This window comes from Balearica regulorum, chromosome 3 (assembly GCF_011004875.1).
Source record: "Balearica regulorum gibbericeps isolate bBalReg1 chromosome 3, bBalReg1.pri, whole genome shotgun sequence".
Lineage (NCBI taxonomy): Eukaryota > Metazoa > Chordata > Aves > Gruiformes > Gruidae > Balearica > Balearica regulorum.
Window position 1 is genome coordinate 18198070 of NC_046186.1, and position 18812 is coordinate 18216881.

Genomic DNA, 18812 nt, shown 5'->3' on the forward strand with positions numbered 1-18812 from the left:
GGGCAGCAGTTTAGTGTTCTCCTAGATGTTGTCTGGGCACAGTCTAGTGGGTAGCATGTCATGTGGACTGTGTCCCAAAGGCAAGATAGAAGTGGTTTTGTCTCTCTCAGCTCTACACATCCTTCCATCAATATCCACGCAGGCTGTGTGTGTTCAAATGCCATGCCTTCTTGCAACATGGCTTGGCATGTAACTTTTCCTTCATTTTGTGCCAGGAAACCTTCTCACTATGATGGGCTATAACATGGTCCTTGCTTTCTTTCAGATCCTTAAACTGAACGAATGTACAACACAGAGGAACTATGTCCTAAACCCACCTGAAGTCCCTAAGCACTGTATGATGTAGATGACACCTGGTGTGTGCCCTTTGTCCTCAAGGCCAGAAAACGGTCATAGAATCACAGAATCATTGAATCATAGAATGGCATGGGTTGGAAGGGACCTTAAAGATCATCTAGTTCCAACTCCCCTGCCATGGGCAAGGACACCCTCCACTAGACCAGCGTGCCCAAAGCCCCATCCAACCTGGCCTTGAACACTTCCAGGGAGGGGGCTGCCACAACTTCTCTGGGCAACCTGTTCCAGTGCCTCACCACCCTCACAGGGAAGAATTTCTTCCTTATATCTAATCTGAATCTACCCTTTTTCAGTTTAAACCCATTACCCCTTGTCCTGTCACTCCATGACCTTGTAAACAGTCCCTCTCCAGCTTTTTTGTGGGCCCCCTTTAGGTACTGGAAGGCTGCAATAAGGTCTCCCTGGAGCCTTCTCTTCTCCAGGCTGAACAACCCCAACTCTCTCAGCCTTTCTTCATAGGAGAGGTGCTCCAGCCCTCTGATCAGCTTCATGCCCCTCCTCTGGACTCACTCCAACAGCTCCATGTCTTTCTTGTACTGGGGACCCCAGAGCTGGATGCAGTACTGCAGGTGGGGTGTCATGAGAGCGGAGTAGAGGGGGAGAGCGCAGTAGAGGGAGAAGAGCAGAGTCGAGTCGTTGGCAAACATATATTTTGCAGGGCAAGTATAGATATAGGCAAGAAGAACAGACAGTAAACAACTCAAAAGCAGAATGTGGCAAATGTTAGAGACAGATAGAACTGAAGCCCACTGTGTTGGAGACTCTCTGAAAATGTCACCACTTGTTTTGGTGTTTGAATGCAAGTAGAAAGTCCCTGCAGCTCTTGGTTTGACCAGTTCTGAGCTGCTTTTCAGAACTATCCTTTAATATCCTAAAGTGGAGCTTAAAGGAAAAGAAATTAAATACCTGGATGAGAGTAAAAAGAAAACATTAATGAATTTATTGATTCTGATTAATGGTGGCATAAGGTTTCTGCTGAAAAGTCCTCCTGGAACTCCACAGTGAATTCCAGACAAATGTGAGAGAAATGGTCCCAGGTGATGGATCACTTGCTGAGTGGCTCAGAGCAACTTTCCCCTGCATTCATTCTCTGGATAAATGTTCCTTTTGAGAGTGCTTCTGAGGTCAAAAGTCTTTCTGGTCATGAAGGCTGTGAAAAAGAGGAAGGCTTTCACCAAAGCACTGTTTGTCACCAAGGTCCCTGGGCTGTGAAGCTTTTCATTGTTTCATGCCTAGTTCTGATGAACTGGTTTGACAGCTGAAGTTTTAGAAACATCTACCAAATAAAAGAGAACAAAAAAGAATGAAAGAGTTGGGAAAATTTTTCACTGAGAACATGTGGGGCAGGAAAACAGTGTAAAAACTACTGATCTGTTGATTGGATAGAGAGCACAAAATCTATGTGCTTAAATGATTAAAAGCTAGACTCTGATTTGGTCACCCATTCTAGGTGGTAACTCACTGTCAAAATTCTCCTACTCATTTCAGTAGAGCTATGGGAGAGCTGATGCACTGTGAGCAAGCAAGACAAAACCTCATCCTGATTCATATGCTGCAGTTAACCATGGCTGATAAACATTTATCTCTTGAACGCGACTGTGTGCCATGCTCTCACATTCTCTATATGAAATGTGATGGTGCTAAATATTGACACAGACTTCAAACTTGCTGTGGAAAAAGCATCACATTTTACGTGGTAAGTCTTTTTAACAGCTTCTTTTGCCCTCAATAAAGGTTTTGGGCTCCTCACCTGCTGTCAGTGCAATATCTAACACTGGCAGTGCAATCTGAGCTTAAAGTCAGTATACTGTCTAATGGAGGATCCCTCGAGAGAAATTGTATAGCCAGTATAATGCCCGTATACTGTTCTGTCTCTTGCCTTCAACGTTATAGCTAGTATGTCCATTTCATGTTGTCCTTCTGTCATGTCAGCCTCTGGATGCATTTTTAGTTGTCTGGCCGTTAGGCGTCTGGCATAAATGAAAGCAAGCCTTTGTTAGTACACCAGGCTTTAATGCTGCATCTGCTTCTTTACTTGCCACTTCCTGACCTCCACTTAAACAGTAAGAGAGAGTCTAGCTCTCTTGTAAAAGGGAAGATGGACAGGCTACCAGTACCACAATTCCAGTAGTCTGTGCAGGAGGAAAATGCTACACTGAAAGCTGCCTGTATATCATAGAATCACAGACTCATAGAATGGTTTGGGTTGGAAGGGACCTTAAAGATCATCTAGTTCCAACTCCCCTGCCATGGGGAGGTACACCCTCCACTAGACCAGGTTGCCCAAAGCCCCATCCAACCTGGCCTTGAACACTTCCAGGGATGAGGCAGCCACCACTTTTCTGGGCAACCTGTTCCAGTACCTCACCACCCTCACAGGGAAGAATTTCTTCCTTATATCTAATCTAAATCTACCCTTTTTCAGTTTAAACCCATTACCCCTTGTCCTATCACTCCATGACCTTGTAAACAGTCCCTCTCCAGCTTTTTTGTGGGCCCCCTTTAGGTACTGGAAGGCTGCAATAAGGTCTCCCTGGAGCCTTCTCTTCTCCAGGCTGAACAACCCCAACTCTCTCAGCCTGTCCTCACAGGAGAGGTGCTCCAGCCCTCTGATCAGCTTCATGGCCTTCCTCTGGACTTGCTCCAGCAGCTCCATGTCTGTCTGGGGGCCCCCAGAGCTGGACACAGTACTCCAGGTGGGGTCTCACAAGAGCGGAGCAGAGGGAAGAGAGGGAGAATCCCTTGACCTGCTGGTCATGCTTCTTTTGATGCAGCCCAGGATATGGTTGGCTTTCTGGGCTGCAACGCACATTGCCTGGTCATGTTGAGCTTCTCGTCAACCAACACCCTGAAGTCCTTCTCCTCGGGGCTGCTCTCAATCCATTCTCCACCCAGCCTGTAGTTGTGCTTGGATTGTCCCACCCATATGCAGGACCTTGCACTTGGCCTTGTTGAACTTCATGCAGTTTGCACGGGCCCATCTCTCCAGCCTGTCAAAGTCCCTCTGGATGGCATCCCTTCCCTCCAGCATGTCAACTGCACCACTCAGCTTGGTGTCTCAGCAAACTCACTCATCAGCACTCAACCTGCTGATCCCATGAGTCCATATAGAACTACAAGCTGTGCAAATAAACTGCTCTCTATATTGTTCTTTGTTGATTTTAAAAGGCAGATCACTCATTTTGTTTTTTTGTCAGGTTTCTAAGATAAGTACATGGTCATTACTATTTTGAGCCTAAGCAGAAAAGATCATCCTTCCCCTTCTGACTTGCCATACACACTTTATACAGTGAGTCATGTTCGCAGCTTCTTTCATCCTCAGTAAGTCTCTGAAGTGCAAATTAGCTAGATGTTTTTATAAGTGACAATGAATTTTAAGACATTGATACACTTGGTGTCACCTGTGTCTGTGACAATAGTGCAGCATCCCTTCCCTTGCCACAGACAGGCTTTTTCTTACATAGCTATCTCTAATCATGGTTTTCTTGTAACAGTCACCTGAAGCCAGAGACATAATGTTGCCTGTCTGATTCCAAGACAAGTTAAATAACTGTCATACATCATATGGGCTCCCCTTTGTTATCAGTGTTCTGTGGTTGGTTCTAATTAGAACAGTGAATTACTTAAGAAAGCAGAAGGGGGGAGGTGGTTCCCAGGAATGTAATTATCTACCTACTGCACGATCCTCTGAAAACTCCTGTGGCTAGGGATCTCCCAAACCTTCCTTCCTCCCTTCCAAAAGAACTTGTGTTTTCTGTACCTTTTCTCCTTTACTAGTATTTACAGAATCAGAATTTTCATGATCATTTAAGCTTTATGTAAAAGCTGATACGGAGCAATTTCAGCGCTGCCTCATTCTGAGAACAAACAACACATTGCACCTTTTGAATTCCCCCACGCATGTGGTTAGCACTGATCAAGGTTCTCAGCATATCTGTGAGACAGAGAAATACAATTATTTCCCTTTTTACAGTTAAAGAAATAATGGCACTTTGCAATTCAGTTAAGATAGCACAACAAAAAGTCAGCAAAGGAAGTGATGCACAGGCCTTTATGCATGTATATTGATGGACGGACAGACACACTCTGCCTACGCTTTCACCTTTGCCTATGGTTTGCAGGTGTAGTCAATGTCCAAATTAGTATTACCTGCCTTTAATAATGCTTACCACCTGAGTACAAGGCAGTGCTAAGATTTTTGTGTAATTACCAGATCAGAAATGTCAAGTCAGCTGGGCTCTGGTTAGAGTGAGCTGGTCTGAACCTGCTGGTGTAAACTGCTCTGTGATACCTGGAGTCTATGCTGCAGCTAGTGGATATCACATCCTCCACTTGCAAGGGTTTCTGTACTTGCATTTTCCTAAGGTGCCCAATAGGAATTGGTATCAGGGTCCTCAGAAATGTTATCTGAAGTTTTTGCAATTTACATCGTAAAGAGAGCTTACTGAGAAACATAACTGAAATAATATCAATGCTCTACCTAACTTATTATACTTCTCAATATAATCATGTTTCTAAGACTACCTAGTATAATACTGGTGTACTTGCCTTCTGTCTCATTAACCTTTGAAAATGTCTGCTCGAGAACAGGAAAGATTCAAGCTCTGACAACTATACCTAGAAGCAGAAGCTATAATATAGCAATGCATCACTCTTCCACAGCTCTGCAGCCCTATTGTTTTTTTCCTTGAAGCTGAAATAGGTTTTCCTTTCAAAATCTTCTCCTTTAGGTACTGGAAAGAATCCCTCAGTATAATGCTGATAGTCCATACTTTGTCTGTGTAACACATCAGGTCATCCATCAGCACAGCCATTATTATGCCAGGTGCTTCAAAGCTTGGGAAGCTACTGCCTCTCAAATGCCATTGTATTGCAAGCTGCTCGTAATGCACAGAGACTGTCTCCACTATACATATCAGTGGGAACTTGTTAAAAACGAAAGGCTCTACTAGAGCATGAATCTCAAAAGGTTTGGTTCAGGCAACACAAAAACGTTTTTCAGTAACTTCTTTCTTATGAAAATCAGCTAGGAAATCTCATGAGAATAGGTCTTCTCCTTATGAAAACTGCAGTATCGTCCCAGTTTTGGCCAAACTGAAAATGCTAGTAGAATGATCTTTTCTTAAAATACTTCAATAAACCAGTGACTGATTCTTATCAAAACCAGGGAGAGTAAGAAGTCTGTGAAAACTCAAAATGCTAAACAGGGAAAGAAAATGTTTGAAAATGGATAACATCACTCTGGAGCTGACTTCACAAACCTACAAAAATCCCCCATAGGCCTATCTTCAAGAAGGTTAGAACCATATGTTTCTGTGCATTCACTCTTTATCTTTTCAGCTAAACCAGAAAAGAAAGAGAAAAAATAATAAAGCCCTGCAGCTCTGTTATAGCTTTTATCATTTCAGATCTTTCCCTTAATAATTCAAAGTAAACTAATTACCTAATTAAGTTAACAGGTGTCAGTCATTCAAACATAAAGAGCTACTAGATAGACCTGAACTGGGGAATTCTTTTCCTTAAGTGTCTGCACTTAAAATTTGAAACATAATGGCATTAAAACAACTGATTGAGTTCTTTTAAAGACATTGCAGCTTAGATCCATACTGGAGGCATTCACCTGTGAGGCAATTAGGCTTTTACCTCCCATTACAATACTTTGGCAAGCTTCCTGATTGAATCCTTTATGTGTGGCCCCTCATGTCTAGAAGCCTACAGTAAAGAGTTGTACTGTTTGAAAGGAGGATGAGGAGCTGCTTGTTAAAGGAAGGATAGAACACTGGCCTTACTGTGAGTGTAATTGTGTTGGTAATTATAGTGTGTCCATTATCTTCCTTAAAAGTACTGTATTATGCTATGATAACAGACAACAGTATTGTTGGGGCTATTGTGCATAAGGTCAAGTAATGTAAAATTATTGGATGCTCCAAAAATATGCAATATCTATTTATTGTTTTTAAATTTTAAGATGGTTTTATCTTCTCTGTAATATGTTTTGTGCATCCCACTTTTCTCCTGCCTCTTTGCGCCCCCCCCTTCCCCCTCCACAATAAATGCAAGTGGCTACCTGTGAGAGCTCTTCAGTTCCATAATTTCCTGAAAAGTATAAAAACATTGTGTCCCAGCAACAAGCAGGAAGTCACTGGAAATGACAAAAGTGTCTGGGACCCACAAATGCAAATAAAACTTACTCTGCAAGTTAAAGGAGGCAAGCATTTTACAAGTGTCGATACTGATTGGAGACCTTCCTTTCTAGTCAAAATATTCCAGGTTTTGAATGTTTCGGGTTTCAAGGAAAAAAAACAAACAAACAGATCCAGCATGTTTGCTTATTTGTGATGCTCAGAGGAAAACTATTTTTTCTGATAAAGGCAAACCCTAATCATGATAGTCAGTAGAAATATTGCTTATATGACCTGTAGTTAATTTTTCTGGTGTGCCACATACAAGTACTGAGCCCATATATTAATGCTCTCCTTAGGGTATGCAGATACATGCCTGTGTATATGAATATTGTTTCTGTTGCCTTGATTTCTTACTGCTGTATTTCATCCAGTGGCACAAGCAATACCAGTATGTGTTGTGGTGGTGAAAGACCGCGATCTGAACCCAGCTTATGATACTTCAGACAGATTTGATCCAGTGTGACATTACAACAAGCTGGAGAAGTAGGTGGGATAAAGTTGGAGGGGGAGGGCTTGACTGGGATCTGGGAGACATGTTTCTTTATGAGTGCCAGCGACACAGTGCTGTGGACAAGGAGTGGTGCAAAACCAGGACTTAAGTCATGATGTGGGCATGTGATCTAGAGCAGGGAACTGAGTTCTGGTGCGTTGTTTTCTGTCAATGTGCATATGCCTAAAATCTGTCAACTGAGAAGTTCCTGGACTTGCTAAAAAGTTGCATTAATTCTGTTACTCTGAACACCTTTGAAATATATAATAAATGGAAGTGAATAGGAAGTGCTTGCGTTCAAACAACAGACAAATTAATGGGAGAAATGCTCATCAGTTTACCCTCTTCAGTTCTTTCTTGGGCTTTATTGGCTCCTGATGGTGACAAATTATTGTGCTAGGTGGACCTTTAGTCTAAACTAAAATGGCCATTCTTATTCTCTTATGTTACGATATCTTCATGTTTGGTATTATTTTTTCCAGTGTGTTTATGTTGAGGCAGTGTGCAATAATGATATTGCAGCTAGAAAAAACATGGACAGGAATGAATAACATGAGAGCTAAAATAATTCTCCCTTCTTCCAATCTTCAGTGAGAAATTTTACTTGTAGTCCAAAAGATACTTGGAAAATTGAACGAAAATCAAGCTACTTTCTTTTTTTCTTTCTCCCCCCCCCCTTAACTTTTAAAGCTGAAGTTAAAAAAAAAAAATAAAAAAATATATGTCTTAGTAACATGCAGGTGTCAGGCAGAACATGGTTCATTCACATTAGTAAAAACATTCAGCATGCAAAGTGCTTGTGTGCATGGAAAAAGGCAGGTTTCAGAGAGTGGATGGATCTCTGAATAAAGAGCAAAGAGAGAAAACAGGTGCTGTTTGATGTGGACACCTACAGATAAACTTCCCAAAAACTCTGCCAACCAAAGAAGTGCTTTAACAGATGAGCCATTATGCTAGTTGTCTGTCTATTTATTTATTTATTTTTAAGGAAGAATGAAATGCATACCAACCAAGCAGTCCTATAATTAGAAGTGTACCCTTTCCATTTGCTTTTCAAAAACAACACTCTTTCTCTGGCAGGAAAAACTTATTTAAAGTTAGCAAAACTATCAAAGGACATAGTGAATGAAGAGTTTAGGGCAACATTCCCCTTCGTTATACAAACCACTTCACTCACCAAAGTGGTGTGGTACTGCCCAATTTTTATCAGAGGCCCAGGCACAGGTGGGAGAGTGGGGGTCTAAGGCTGCTTTAGCCTCTGGGAATTTGAACCCATGGCTCAGGCAGGGAGGGCTTGAAACACCACATCACTGGGACTGTGGAGCAGGGATGAGAAGGATGAAGAAGAGAGATGATAATATTTCCCCAAACAAAATGGCCCTTAGGCTGGTGCTAAGAGACCTCTTTGGCATCGTGGAACCAGGTCAATGGCATGGAGACTGATGGCAATGGCGCAAGAAAAAAAAAAAAAAAGTCCTCTTATTTTAAGACAGACTGTAGGATAAGGACTCTGCAAAGGCAACAGAGAGGTCTGCATGTGGCATACCTGCTCATATGGGAAGTTCTTGTTTGCTTCTGGAAGGCTCCACTGCTTGGCTGTGCCGCTGAACCACCAGAGTTTTCCACAGAGAGAGGACACACTATATAGCCCTCCTCCAAAGATGAAAACCATATATGTAATTAGGTTATGGCTTGGAGTTATGCTTGCAAATAACAAGTTTACTGTTTGTATGGAATGACTTGACTGATGAAGGCCTCTTAAAGGTGGTATTGCTAAGTTGTCTGCTAATATGTATTTTTACAGAGGGCTTAATTATGCACTAGTATAGAGGTACCATATAGGTTAATATTTAGTGTACTGTGCTACTTATTTATTAACTTATTTTACTTAAATATTTGAATAGGGTATCTATAATTCCTGGAAGGATCTTCACACACCACTTACTCTCTCATCTATGAATATACTCCACACATTTACAGAGTAGCAACAGTAACAGTCCTAAATGTTTCCTATATATATGTTCTATAAGCTATTTTTTTTCCATTTATACGTAACTGTTTTCCTCAATTAATTTAACCTTGAAAAAAAAGAAATATCTCTTGGCCTGAAAAACATAACAAGCTAAAACTATTTCATTTTATGTTTGTATGCAATAGGATCCTATTAGCTGATGAGAAGTGAACTGTTCCAAATATAATAATGAGTGGAAAAATGTTTAACTAGGTTCAGGATCTTGAAATACAACTAACTTCACCTAAGCAAAATAAATGCAGTTGTCAGGTGAGTGCTGCAAACACCATGCATTTTTCAACAGAACAAAACCAGAAATGCAGATTCATACAGGGATGGTTTGCAGTGTATTTATGGTGGATGTCAGTTTTTCATCTCTGGTATGCAGTTTAAACCGCATTTCACTGTAAAATGTCACTACCCTGGCTGCTCTGGGAATCCAGCAATATTATGAAGGTAGTAAATAAGAACCAAGAGAGAATCCAGCATAGGTACTAGATCAGCACAAGCAGGAGGTGGTACGGTTTGAACTGGCTGAAATGAGGCTTTATGTAAGGCTACAAAATTCTTTGGATCTGTAATATTTTTTTCTCTTCTGAAAATAAAGGAAAAGAAGACAGAATAAGTGTCTGAAATTTCTCTGGAAATTAAATGCTGAATATGTCATTCATAGTTGAGCAAATCCCTTTTTAAAGGTAATTTTGAAGTAAAAAATTAATTTTCCTATTAAAAATGCCAATTTTGCTTTCAGAATTATATTTGACAGAATTGGCATGTCACATTGAAATGTTTGACTTATCAATAAATTACAGATTTTTCATGTGCAATAATCTATTGTACGATTTTTAACCAGATGTAACTGAAACTACAGAACAAAATGTTGTCCCTGTGATTAGAAACACAATGATACTACTGCACTCTCCAAAAGCACTCATACCTGATAAAACTCTTCTGAAATCAGTTGCAGAATTCTCATTGACTTTAGTGGGTGAGAATGTAAATCAGTGGATTACATAAAGAGCTACATTTTCTGCAGTTCTTGAGTGTTCAAGTGTCTCTTTATACCTTACAAGAGATGCACTGCTGAAGTCTGGTCAGCAGTCACACAATCCTTTGGTTGGTCGGTTATTCATTAAGATACTATGTAAAAAAATACACATATTTTAGCAACAGAGATCTGCTAGAAAAGGCAATAAGGGTAGAGGGACCACAGGATTAGATAGTCATCAGCCCCTGTCTCTCTCATTCCCAAATTTAATGCCAATTCTGCTCTTGTCACTGTGCAGGATTGCTGCCAGACTTTAGGTTGTGGGCTACCTACACCAAATTCAGGATACCTATTTAAAAGCGTTTGTTGAAGGTTAGCCTTTGTCAGATGAACTGGGCTGGTTGTGTTGTGTGACTCAGCTGGAGGGAACTGCCTCTGCCACTGACCATCAGACCTTGTTGTCTATACCAGTTTTAATAAGAGCAAAAACCCTACACCCTGTGCACTGGGATTTATGGAAATAAAACCAGTAAGCACTGTGATCCATGTGGGATTCCTTCTTTTCACCCTGCCCCAAGACATCAGTACTCATTGCTGGATTGTTTCTCAAGGCTGAAATTTTCCATCTTTACCTCCGTGTCAAAAGAAGTCATTACAATGGTGCTGGCACAAAAACCTCTGAATCCAGTGCTGAATTTGCAGACCAGCTGGCAAAGGAAATGCCTTGAGCCTGAAAAATTAATGATTTTGTAGGCTGTATTATATCAAAGGATGCTTGAAAGGACTGCATATTTTTACCTCTCTTGCTAATTTTTAGAGAGGCTAGTTTAAGGTTGTACTCAAATCTCACACGCCTATGGGAAAAGGTAGCAGAGACTTGTATTATCTCACTCATGAACAACAAACATAACAGCAGTTTGTGCTCAGAAATGTTAGAGTGAGTAGTTTAAAATACAAATGAGGCTAATGGATTGCATCTAATAAACGGGGCTGATACGGAAAAACTCACCTGTGCGTTTCAGCACAGCTTTCTGCCAGCACAGGGCTCACAGCAAGCCACCTAACACCCACCTTTCTGCCAGGGCCCCGAGGGCACCACTAGCACTGACTGTCCCTGACCACGCCTGGGGCTCCCCCCACCCTTCCCATGGCCCAGCACCCCTTCGCAGCCCCCCGGGGCCATCAGCCCCTGCCCCAGCAACGCTGCAGCTGGGCTGGTCTCCAGCTCACCACAGCCCTGCATCACTAGGCCAACGGCCCCACTGAGCCAGGCCCACACCGCGGCCCAGCCTCGCCCGTCCCCAGGGAAGTCCCCAGCAGCTGGGCCTGGGGCTGCCCCTGTGCCTCTCGGCTGCCCTGCCCCTCGGCTGCCCTGCGCCTGGCTGGGGGTGGGACGGGCCCCGGCTGCCCGGCCCTGTCCTGACAGACCCCCATGGGGAGCCCCAGGCCCGCATGCTGCCCTGACAGCTTCGTTTAGTCTCACAGCTTTTTGGAAACCTTAAATGACGTGCTGCTCTCCTGTACTGCTTTAAACTCCTTTTGCAAATATCCTGTTTTTTTGAAGTTGGGTTTTTTGGTGAACTGCAGCACTGACAGCCCAGATAATTATGTTATCCAAAAGAAAACAGGACTGATATGAGACCGAATCCTCCTTTGTGCATTAACTTGTGTTAGAGCTATGTTATTATTACACAATAGAGATATGATCTAATAGATCAGGGCATTTATTGGATGCCAGCTGCTGTTTTTGCCTCCTCGGCTGCTACCTCACTTCCCTGAAGCTTAGTTCTGTGTCCTGGAACACCAAGGATATTATTTCCATGCACTTCTTTCTACCTTTCTCAGTTCTGTGGATGTAAAAAGTTAAACTTGGGAAACAAAGCAGGCGTGCATTAAGAACAGGGTAACTTTTCTGTAAACTGCTGATATAGTAACTAAGACCTTCCTGCACTTTTAGACCAAAGTAGCTTGCAAAACAAAGAAAATCTGTACTTAACAGATAGAAGTGAGACACAGATATGAAATACCATTTCTCATTCCACACTAAGCAGGCAATAAAGCCAAGAATATAACCCATATTTTCTAACTTCTGGACTAGTCCTTTCCATCAATAGTTCTTTAAGCCGTTTCTATCATGTGCCGTGTTTCTCTACCTTCCACTCGCTGTGCCACTCAGAGTCCCAGGTGGGTGGCAAATCATCCTAGAATTCTTTCATTAAGAAAATAGAGCTCCCAGCACATTGTTTTCTCAATTCAGAAGAATAAAGGAATCTTTGCTGTACACTACAGACACACATTGTTCTTCCCAAATTGATCTTTTCTTAAAAAAGCTGTTTGTTACTATGCTGCATTTCACATGTAAATATATTGTATTCCTTTTACTTGTTCATAGTTTAATTGGAGAACAGCAGGTGATCAAAATCACAGTAGTAGGAAAGGTATATTTCTGTAGAACAGATGAGACTGCCATTTAAATCCATACAGGGGTGCTTTTAGCTTTCTGTATTAAACAGACTTGCAACTCGCAAATCCCATTGCTATAAAACCAAAGCAGAGCCTTACCCTTCTTATGAGTTCCCGCAACCACACACAGATGAAGAGAAATCTTAGGCCGGTTTGCTGTCTTGTTTCTTTGTACTTGGTCCGGTTTTTTTATTTTTTTTTTCCCCCCAAACAATGCCATATAACAAGAAGGTATATAAAACTAAAGGGAAAACATCAGTTTTCCTTTTGCTAAATAATTATTCTTTTTAAATTTGTTATCAGTAATGGCACACAATTGTTGTCCAGGTTTAAAGAAACAGATAAAAAATGCAATATAAGTAGAATAATCAAGTAACATACACAAATTGAGTAAGACATTTAAGCATAGAAATGTTTTTTAATTAAATAAGAAGTCTATTTTTACAAGCTGGTTATGTTTTAGACATATCTTTATAACCATGTAATAGTTTCTTCTGAATAATTGCCTGTGATTTATCTTTCTGGAGTCCAAATCTTCATCCTTTTTAAGTCTCTATAAGCACACAAACTAGTGATATGATCTCTTTCTGGCAAATCATGAACCAGGCCTGGAAAACCAAGTAGGGATGAATAAAGATGGCAAAAGTGGAGAATACAGTAAAAGATGCAGTTTCCTTTGTTCTGCTTTTTTGTACATTCTCACTTTGTTAGGATTTTCCATTCCTTTTTAAAACATATATCCATGCATTTATCAGATGTGCACCTATTGCATGACTTTTCAACCTTTAAAATATATATTAATACTGGAAATTCCTAACAAACTGCCAGAGACTGTCAGGAAGCAGATGATCCCAGTATTAATTACTACTAATGAATACCATAAGTTGGAAGTCCTGCAGCATGCAATTGTTTAAATATGAGACATCTTTCATCTAATACCTTTACAGGCAGAAGTCTGGATAAACTTACACGTCTGTCTTGCCTTGTAGGTCAGCCTGTTTGTATTCTGACTGAGCAGAAGGGGAATGAATGTTAGTCATTGCCACATATATTTTTTGTTTTTCCTAAAAATCAGTAATCAGGGAAAGCTCTATCTTCAACCATTGTAAGTAAACCTTAGCCATGAACAAGGATTATATTTACGTCAGCATTGTCCAGATGCTTTATTAGCATGATTAAATCAATGTGGTGGATTTCCCTAAGTTAGCTGTAGTGCTGTGAAACACAACTACTTCCAGCTAAAGCATGTTTAGTGTTACTTGGCTTACATCATTGCTGCAACAGATTACAGAGAGAACTAGTTTTTGTACTGTCAGTTTGAATTAGTAAGCAAGAGTGTTTTCTTTACCTCTGTAGTACTTTCTGGGAAAATCTTATACACGCCATTGCTCTGGAGTGTAGATTTAAGGAGTTGGCATTCAGAGCAGCTTGGGTTCATTACCCTGTGCTTATGAATGTGTTTTAAGTGTGACTATGTATGATACATTAACTTTTGAACATATTATTAGTTTTAAATCATATTTGACTGAGAAATAGAGGTTTCAAGGACATTATATTCCTGCAAAGTCCATGAAAACAGGCAATCTGAAAGAGGACAAAGAAGAGCTAAATAATCTGTATAGGAGAAGAACACCAGAAGTCAGACTTCATAAATTGTGGATAACTGCTTTTCGGACTATCTTGTCCACGGTTGGGTTGGAGGCTGGATGTGAATTCTTATCTGATGTGGCCTTTAGTATTTATTTATAATTTCTGCTTTGTATTAACCTAAATTCATTTAGTGACATCTGGAATATCATTAAGAAGCTGATGCATTTTAGATTCAGTAAATGTTTCCTAATTTTATTTGTCTGTGTCTGAAAAAAGAAAAATTGGATCTTTTTCCTCCATTTACCTGTTTACATATACTTTTTCTGTAGAAGAGTTTCTATTTCCCAAACATAAAACATTTGTATATAAATTGAGGGCTTATTTAATATTAATCATAATGAATCACAATCTCTTTTAGTTGTTTTTGGAGGTATCTCCAGCTGAAAATATCACTTGGAATAATGGGCTGACAGGAACCTCATGGAGTTCAACAAGAAGTGCAAAGTCCTGCAACCAGGGAGGGGTAACCCAATGCACCATTATAGGCTGGGGGCCAACTGACTGGAAAGCACCAAAGCAGAAAAGGATCTGGAGGTCCTGGTGGACATCAAGTTGAACATGAACCAGAATGCCAACTTTGATGTCCCATATTGTATTACGAGGAGTGATTAGGAGGGACGTGAGTGATCCTTGCCCTTTATTTAGTGCTGGTGAGGCCACACCTGGAATGCTGTGTCCAGTTCTGGGCTCCTCAGTAGAAGGGAAACATGGGCATACTGGAGAGAGTCTGATGAAGGGCCACAAAGATGATGAAGGGACTGGAACATCTCTCCTGTGGGGAAAACCTGAAAGAGCTGGGACTGGACAGCCTGGAGAAGAGAAGGCTCGGGGGATCTCATCAATGTATGTAAATACTTGAAGGGAGGGTGCAAAGAGGATGGAGCCAGGCTCTTTTCAGTGGTGCCCAGTGAGAGGACCAGAGGCAATGGGCACAAACTGAAACACAGGAGGTGCTGTCCGAACATCAGGAAACACTTTGTTATTGTGAGGGTGACCAAGCACTGGTACAGGTTGGCCAGAGAGGTTGTGGAGTCTCCCTTCTTAGAGATATTCAAAAGCCATCTGGACATGGTCCTGGGCAGCTGGTTCTAGGTGACCCTGCTTGAGGAGGGAGGTTGGACCAGATGATATCCAGAGGTTCCTTCCAACCTCAAACATTTTGTGATTTTGACAGCAGTCAAATTTTTGTCTCATCAACCTTACTGATGTAGAGAACTAATGTGATTGAAATCTCTTTGAACCTTTTAATCTATGGACTCCAGATTTTCACAGAATCATAGAAGGTTGGAAGTGACCTCTGGAGAGTGTCGAGTATAACACCTTTGTTCAGTGCAAGGTCAACTAGGGCAGGTTGCTCAGGACTGTGCCCAGATGGGTGTTGAGTCTCCAAGGATGGAGAGTCCACAGTCTCACTAGTCAACCTGTTCCAGTGTTTGGAGAGTGTCACTGTAGATAAAGAATGATTTTTTGTACATTTAAATGGAATTTATTGCCTTTCAGTTTGTGCCAATTCCCTCTTGACCTTTCACTGGGCACCAATGAGAATTCTTTGGCTCTGTCTTCTTTACTCCCCACCCATCAGGTACTTATACCTATTGATAAGATTCCTATGAGCCTTTTCTTCTCCAAGTTGAACAGATGCAGTCGGGTGGTCCAGTCCTTTCATCATTTCATTGTCCTTCGCTGGATTTGCACAAGTATGTCCATGTCTCCATTGCACTGGGGGCCCAGAATAAGACAATTCATATTACAAAATTCCTTGGGTGATAGCATGATGTTACAAACTAAATCCTGGGGTTTTTAATTTGCAGATGATAGTTTAAGACAGTAGATGTATCAATAAAAGATACTGCAATTCTCTGTTAGAAACAAAAGATTTCTGAGAAGTATACTGGCATTTCTATTCTATTCTTAGAATAATAAATCTATCAAAAATCCTTGAAATGAAGGTCTTTCTACATCCCTTATTTTTCTATTTTTTTAAAAAATAGAAATCAAGATAGCTTTTTTTAGAAGCTTCTTGTTAATTTTGGAAACAATTGAAGAAAAAGATTTCAGACCTCATTAAAGAATACTGATTATTTTTATATCTCTAGATCTTTTCCTAATTCAGCTTTATTTCATACTTTAATAATGACTAGGGATCAGAAAGTAATAAGGAACAGATATTTCAGATTATGAATCAAAAGACTAGCCTAACCTGTTATAACAAGGAGAGAAAGCTAAATATCTTTCTGGACAATCATATAGTTAGAAAAGCTGTTGCACCAATGTAGGGCTTGATTCAGCTTTTTAATTTTTTTTTTTTTCATTAAGCAACATTTTCCTTCTAAACTACACAGTTTTTTGCCCACAGTTTTCCTTATAAATCTTCAGAATTCCAGTATCAGTACAGAATTTCCATGTTGTGCTCACAGATTGATCTGGGGTTAAAACTGCATTGAAAGGAGTTGGAGCAGAGCACAATCATATTTTAAACATTTATGTGCTATATGAAATATTTCCTATGTTGCATATGAACTTAAGTTTGATCTCATTGTTCCTGAGGAGGTATACTATGAACATTTGTAAAGTATCTGAACAAATGCCACTTAGAACTCATGAGATAATGAATGTACTTAAAAGCTTGAATTACAGAAATAGAACTGCACTTAGTACCTGCAACTATGAAAATGGCAAAGCATGCTAAGTTTAACATAGCATTGCCACAGAAGTGTTACGGAGTGGTAGGAGCCAGCCTCTCTTTGTCTTCTCTGTACCTTCAGTGCTGTTAGCATTCCTGTCTAAAAAGATTTATTTAATTTACTTGGTGGGTGTTGGATTGGGCCATGAAGGAGGTAAAGTCAAGGCTTCTGGAGTACAACCATTAGCAGGATGCTCATAAATAATTTAGTCAGCATAATAATATTGGATCCCACATCATGCAAACAGGCTAGGAGGTTTCAGGAAACCTCAGTCATCTGCACTATCTCACAGGAGTCAGTGGGACTACTCACAACTCGTTTGCTTGTGCAAGTGCAGGTTGCTATCTGTGTGAAGAGAGCACTTCCTTTTTCCTGCTCCTGTATCTCAGATTGTAGAAACCACTTTCCTGCACCTGAGACATGCTAGGGAATTGCTTTGGATACCAAAACAAAGGTTTACTGGAGTCTTACCCTTGCGCTTAATTTTCCCTTTCTCTTCTAGCGAGAGTGGCAGCACATAGCAGGGCCCCTGTGGAGGTCACTGAGGAAGTAGTGCTGACAATCTGCTCCCTGGACAGACAAAGGCAAGGCTTGCCTGTCACCACAGAGTTGTAAAGAGTATGAAAGGTATGTTCAGTGTGGTGGTAGAAAGATGGGGAGAAATGTTATTCACAGTTTTTATCTTTCATGTAAGTGTTTTCCTGTTCTTTTAACTTTTACTTGAGGTCAAGGACATTTTTCTACCATACTTTACTTTTTTCCCTGTAAAAAAAATAAAAGAGAACTTTCATTGTAATCAACATTTTTTTATTTACAGCTCTCAGTGAGGTATTGTTATTTTGCAGGTGCAGAACTGGGGAGTGGAAGACCTGGGTGACTTGTTCCTGGCCACCTACTTGTTCATGAAGGAATCAAATCCAACTATTTTGTGTATTACTGCAGGGCACTAATAAAGACTATGAAATAGTCTTTAAGGACATAAGTCTTTAAGTCATACCATACTTCCCTTAGTCACTTGACAGGTAGATTCTGACAGAGTTCTTGGAAAACCTGACGTAATATTTTATACAAAATTCACAAACTATGAACTATCTCAGTGTGGGGCTGAGGAATGTAGGAAAATATATGCTTTCTTTTATTGCTTTCCTCTTGCTACTGAGTTCATCCATCACCTGGTAGTATCTCCCATCCATTCCCATTTACTATCTACATGGTCCAGAGTTAAACAAAACAGTCAGCAGTGCTTGCAAAGTCATATTGAAATGGGGGCCTGGGGAACAGGTTAAGCAGCCCAGGGCATATGTCTTGCTAAATACTATGCTTACTCTGTAACTTTCCCTTTATTTATCTTCCCTAATTTATTGCACATTCTTTTTTTACACTGTTTCTCAATTCCTTAGCAGTCTAAATATTTCATAGTAGAGAATAGAACTGTGGATGGAAACAAATCTGCAGATTAGGAGTGGTCTAATCCTCTCAACTCTTAATTGCTGGTGAAGGGTTGGAGAATCTTTACTGTTCTGTCTCTTGCATGCGAACATAAAGAATGGGCTGACAGGAGGTGCGTACCACTCCTTTCATTTTTTGTGTGGTTCCTCTAATAAGCAGATACAAAATGCATCTTTTGGATTGACATGTGTGGAGCTGAAATTTTGTAGGAAGAGTGGGACCTCTTTATTTCATTTGCATATATTTACCCTTGGAACAGAAGTCATTTATATGGATTTCCAGGAGGACTATATAGGTTAGCCAAAGACCATCTTTCAAAGGCAACTCCCATAAAATATGCATGCAAAACATGCCTATGCTGTCACAAGCAGGTAATTTCACATGCAAAAATATGCTGTTGTAGACTATGAAAAACAAGCTGTCATTCATGCAAGTAGTGTGCAGTTAATATTTACAGATTCAGCTAGGAACAGAGACCTGCAGGAGACTATATGGGTCATCAGGTCCAGTTGCCATAAGTGCAGTCAATAGATGT

At 40.6% G+C, this 18812-nt stretch overlaps 1 long non-coding RNA gene across 1 annotated transcript in view; it reads left to right on the plus strand.

The window, feature by feature from the left end:
• Positions 1-18812, plus strand: part of LOC142601250 (uncharacterized) — a 104898-nt gene that overhangs the window by 70732 nt on the left and 15354 nt on the right. Inside the window, exons 2-3 of the long non-coding RNA XR_012834853.1 lie at positions 17331-17455; positions 17674-17701. This is a non-coding gene — a long non-coding RNA (uncharacterized LOC142601250). The remainder of the gene's footprint in view (positions 1-17330; positions 17456-17673; positions 17702-18812) is intronic.